This window comes from Oncorhynchus masou, unplaced genomic scaffold, assembly GCF_036934945.1.
Source record: "Oncorhynchus masou masou isolate Uvic2021 unplaced genomic scaffold, UVic_Omas_1.1 unplaced_scaffold_497, whole genome shotgun sequence".
NCBI lineage: Eukaryota > Metazoa > Chordata > Actinopteri > Salmoniformes > Salmonidae > Oncorhynchus > Oncorhynchus masou.
The window spans coordinates 514,391-520,390 of NW_027011368.1; the positions used below are offsets into that span (position 1 = coordinate 514,391).

General features: G+C 43.6%; 1 pseudogene; it reads left to right on the forward strand.

The window, feature by feature from the left end:
• LOC135535677 (uncharacterized) overlaps positions 1 to 6,000 on the forward strand; it is a 110,060-nt pseudogene that overhangs the window by 66,274 nt on the left and 37,786 nt on the right.

Sequence of the window (6,000 nt, forward strand, 5' to 3'; positions counted from 1 at the left end):
CAATCCTGTCTCTGTCCTGCTGGTCTCTTAATCTTGTGTGTCATGTATATTTTCCAAAGCCATGTAATGGGATGTAGAAGGATCAGAGGCTCTCTGCTCTGACATAGATTTTTCAGTTGTTTTCCTGAATGTTGTGATTCTAGAAGGTTCCATAGAACCTGTATGTTGTGATTCTAGAAGGTTCCATAGAACCTGGGTGTTCTGATTCTAGAAGGTTCCATAGAACCTAAATGTTCTGATTCTAGAAGGATCCATAGAACCTGAACATTCTGATTCTAAAAGGTTCCATACAACCTGGGTGTTCTGATTCTAGAATGTTCCATAGAACCTGGCTGTTCTGATTCTAGAAGGCTCCATAGAACCTAAACGTTCTGATTCGAGAAGGTTCCATAGAACCTAAACATTCTGATTCTAGAAGGTTCCATAAAACCTGGATGCTGTGATTCTAGAAGGTTCCATAGCACCTAAACATTCAGATTCTAGAAGGTTCCATAGAACCTAAACGTTCTGATTCTAGAAGGTTCCATAGAACCTGGTGTTCTGATTCTAGAAGGTTCCATAGAACCTGGACGTTGTGGACACCTAGAAGGTTCCATAGAGCTCTGTCTGACATTGGGATGCTAGAAGGTTGTCTATATTCCATTAGACCGCTCTGGTCTGGCCTGGGGTGTCCCTGTCTGTTAATGACAGTGGAGAGAGAATTCTACATACTTACTGCTGATGGGATGTGTTGGCCTGTAGTCTAGCTGTTAGAAAAGCTGCCCTCTGCTTACACATTGTGCCAACATGCAGCATCATGTAGAACAGGACACCTGCATCGTTTGCTCTGCTCTGGCCTGTCTGTCTGCTCTGTCTGTCTCCTCTGGTCTGGCCTGCTCTGGTCTGTCTGTCTGCTCTGTCTGTCTGCTCTGTAGTCTACTGATGGACTGTCTGTTACACACTGTAGTCTACTGATGGACTGTATGTTACACACTGTAGTCTACTGATGGACTGTATGTTACACACTGTAGTCTACTGATGGACTGTATGTTACACACTGTAGTCTACTGATGGACTGTATGTTACACACTGTAGTCTACTGATGGACTGTATGTTACACACTGTAGTCTACTGATGGACTGTCTTACACACTGTAGTCTACTGATGGACTGTATGTTACACACTGTAGTCTACTGATGGACTGTATGTTACACACTGTAGTCTACTGATGGACTGTATGTTACACACTGTAGTCTACTGATGGACTGTATGTTACACACTGTAGTCTACTGATGGACTGTCTTACACACTGTAGTCTACTGATGGACTGTATGTTACACACTGTAGTCTACTGATGGACTGTGGACTGTACACACTGTAGTCTACTGATGGACTGTATGTTACACACTGTAGTCTACTGATGGACTGTATGTTACACACTGTAGTCTACTGATGGACTGTATGTTACACACTGTAGTCTACTGATGGACTGTATGTTACACACTGTAGTCTACTGATGGACTGTATGTTACACACTGTAGTCTACTGATGGACTGTATGTTACACACTGTAGTCTACTGATGGACTGTATGTTACACACTGTAGTCTACTGATGGACTGTATGTTACACACTGTAGTCTACTGATGGACTGTATGTTACACACTGTAGTCTACTGATGGACTGTATGTTACACACTGTAGTCTACTGATGGACTGTATGTTACACACTGTAGTCTACTGATGGACTGAATGTTACACACTGTAGTCTACTGATGGACTGTATGTTACACACTGTAGTCTACTGATGGACTGAATGTTACACACTGTAGTCTACTGATGGACTGTATGTTACACACTGTAGTCTACTGATGGACTGTATGTTACACACTGTAGTCTACTGATGGACTGTATGTTACACACTGTAGTCTACTGATGGACTGTATGTTACACACTGTAGTCTACTGATGGACTGTATGTTACACACTGTAGTCTACTGATGGACTGTATGTTACACACTGTAGTCTACTGATGGACTGTATGTTACACACTGTAGTCTACTGATGGACTGTATGTTACACACTGTAGTCTACTGATGGACTGTATGTTACACACTGTAGTCTACTGATGGACTGTCTGTTACACACTGTAGTCTACTGATGGACTGTATGTTACACACTGTAAGCACCACTTGTGTATAGTTTTGAATTATTATTTAAAGGATGAGGTTCTACTGATTAGGTTTAAATGTCTGTTTTTACGTGTGCGAAGTCAAAATCAAATGTCCGCGTTGCATGTGGAATGACGCTTCTCTAATTCTTATGTTCTGCCTACTCCCATTCGCAGGATGGACGCCTGAGGCCAGGGATCAGCTCATTGCCATCAACAAGGAGTCCTTGATAGGGTGACCCACGAGGAGGCTAAGAGCATGGTCAACAAGGTCAAATTCAGGTCAGATACCAGCAAATGGGGTGGGGCTAAGAGCATGGTCAACAAGGAGTCAAATTGATAGGGGTGACCCACGAGGAGTGGGGCTAAGAGCATGGTCAACAAGGAGTCCTTGATTCAGGTCAGATACCAGATGACCCACGAGGAGGGGGTGGGGCTAAGAGCATGGTCAACAAGGAGTCCTTGGTCGGGGTGACCAGATGGGGTGGGGCTAGGAGCATCAAATTCAGGTCAATACAAGGTCAAATGGTCAGGTCAGATACCAGATGGGGTGGGGCTAAGAGCATGGTCAACAAGGTCAGTTCAGGTGATAGGGGTGACCATGGTCACGAGGTGAGATACCAGAGGGGTGGGGCTAAGAGCATGGTCAACAAGGTCAAATTCAGGTCAGATACCAGATGGGGTGGGGCTAAGAGCATGGTCAACAAGGTCAAATTCAGGTCAGATACCAGATGGGGTGGGGCTAAGAGCATGGTCAACAAGGTCAAATTCAGGTCAGATACCAGATGGGGTGGGGCTAAGAGCATGGTCAACAAGGAGTCCTTGATAAGAGCATGGTGACCCACGATGGAGTGGGGCTAAGAGCATGGTCAACAAGGTCAAATTCAGGTCAGATACCAGCTGGGGTGGGGCTAAGAGCATGGTCAACAAGGTCAAATTCAGGTCAGATACCAGATGGGGTGGGGCTAAGAGCATGGTCAACAAGGTCAAATTCAGGTCAGATACCAGATGGGGTGGGGCTAAGAGCATGGTCAACAAGGTCAAATTCAGGTCAGATACCAGATGGGGTGGGGCTAAGAGCATGGTCAACAAGGTCAAATTCAGGTCAGATACCAGATGGGGTGGGGCTAAGAGCATGGTCAACAAGGTCAAATTCAGGTCAGATACCAGATGGGGTGGGGCTAAGAGCATGGTCAACAAGGTCAAATTCAGGTCAGATACCAGATGGGGTGGGGCTAAGAGCATGGTCAACAAGGTCAAATTCAGGTCAGATACCAGATGGGGTGGGGCTAAGAGCATGGTCAACAAGGTCAAATTCAGGTCAGATACCAGATGGGGTGGGGCTAAGAGCATGGTCAACAAGGTCAAATTCAGGTCAGATACCAGATGGGGTGGGGCTAAGAGCATGGTCAACAAGGTCAAATTCAGGTCAGATACCAGATGGGGTGGGGCTAAGAGCATGGTCAACAAGGTCAAATTCAGGTCAGATACCAGATGGGGTGGGGCTAAGAGCATGGTCAACAAGGTCAAATTCAGGTCAGATACCAGATGGGGTGGGGCTAAGAGCATGGTCAACAAGGTCAAATTCAGGTCAGATACCAGATGGGGTGGGGCTAAGAGCATGGTCAACAAGGTCAAATTCAGGTCAGATACCAGATGGGGTGGGGCTAAGAGCATGGTCAACAAGGTCAAATTCAGGTCAGATACCAGATGGGGTGGGGCTGGGGGTTGAATTGTGTGGGGGTAGAAGTGTTTGTGTGGGAGATTAAATCAAAAGTAATAATGTTAGATATAATATACTTTATACTTCTGAAGTTATACTATATGGTTCTATACTTCTAAAGCTGTAAAGTTCTACTGCTAAGTTCTATGTTCTTCTATCTATCCTGTAAAGTTATACTGCTAAGTTCTATGTTCTTCTATCTACCCTGTAAAGTTCTACTGCTGAGTTCTATGTTCTTCTATCTATCCTGTAAAGTTCTACTGCTAAGTTCTATGTTCTTCTATCTATCCTGTAAAGTTCTACTGCTGAGTTCTATGTTCTTCTATCTATCCTGTAAAGTTCTACTGCTAAGTTCTATGTTCTTCTATCTATCCTGTAAAGTTCTACTGCTAAGTTCTATGTTCTTCTATCTATCCTGTAAAGTTCTACTGCTGAGTTCTATGTTCTTCTATCTATCCTGTAAAGTTCTACTGCTAAGTTCTATGTTCTTCTATCTATCCTGTAAAGTTCTACTGCTAAGTTCTATGTTCTTCTATCTATCCTGTAAAGTTCTACTGCTAAGTGCTATGTTCTTCTATCTATCCTGTAAAGTTCTACTGCTAAGTTCTATGTTCTTCTATCTATCTTGTAAAGTTCTACTGCTAAGTTCTATGTTCTTCTATCTATCCTGTAAAGTTCTACTGCTAAGTTCTATGTTCTTCTATCTATCCTGTAAAGTTCTACTGCTAATTTCTATGTTCTTCTATCTATCCTGTAAAGTTCTACTGCTAAGTTCTATGTTCTTCTATATCTATCCCACCAGTCAAGAGGCGGTGGTGGAGGTCGCTTTCATCCCTGGTAAAGGTCCGTTCCCCAACAGCACGTCTTTACACAACGGTGTCCAGCGCGGCGTTGGCAACGGGTACAGCTCCGGACGCTTAAAAGTCCACGTCAGATCACCAGAGGTCAGTCTTCTCCTCTCCTCCTCCTCCTCCTCAGTAGTATCCATCACCCGAGGTTAGCATTCCTCCTCTTCACATCTTAAATGTAGTTAGATCATATACCTGTTGGATAAAGTAACATTTGATCAAATAATTAATGACGTCCTCCGATTGTCCGCTGGTTCAGGGCAGGAATGATACATTTCAGATCTGTAGGTTTCTGCTCTAGTCTGATGTAATGTTGATACAGGTCTGTAGGTTTCTGCTCTAGTCTGATGTAATGTTTATTCAGATCTGTAGGTTTCTGCTCTAGTCTGATGTAATGTTGATACAGGTCTGTAGGTTTCTGCTCTAGTCTGATGTAATGTTTATTCAGATCTGTAGGTTTCTGCTCTAGTCTGATGTAATGTTTATTCAGATCTGTAGGTTTCTGCTCTAGTCTGATGTCATGTTGATACAGGTTTCTGCTCTAGTCTAATGTAATGTTGATACAGGTCTGTAGGTTTCTGCTCTAGTCTGATGTAAATGTTTATTCAGATCTGTAGGTTTCTGCTCTAGTCTGATGTAATGTTTATTCAGATCTGTAGGTTTCTGCTCTAGTCTGATGTAATGTTGATACAGGTCTGTAGGTTTCTGCTCTAGTCTGATGTAATGTTTATTCAGATCTGTAGGTTTCTGCTCTAGTCTGATGTAATGTTGATACAGGTCTGTAGGTCTCTGCTCTAGTCTGATGTAATGTTGATACAGGTCTGTAGGTCTCTGCTCTAGTCTGATGTAATGTTGATACAGGTCTGTAGGTTTCTGTTCTAGTCTGATGTCATTTTGATACAGGTCTGTAGGTTTCTGCTCTAGTCTGATGTAATGTTGATACAGGTCTGTAGGTCTCTGCTCTAGTCTGATGTCATGTTGATGAAGGCTGATGTTTAGCACTTGGGCTCTTGTAGCTCAGTAAGTTAATATTTGTTGTACAATTCCAACAGCCTCCTCTCCTCTTCTCTGTGTAGATCCGTACGGGGGAACCCGCCCCACTGCCTTCTCCCTCCCCTGACATCTGCCCTCCAGATATACACATTTCAGGTACTATTACATATCAATTATAATATCATGTTTTCTCTACTACTTCACCCAGCTGAGTTCTTCCCTTCCCCTTACTCCTCTTTCTTCTCCCCCCTACTCCTCTCTCTTCTTCCCTTCCCCTTACTCCTCTCTTCT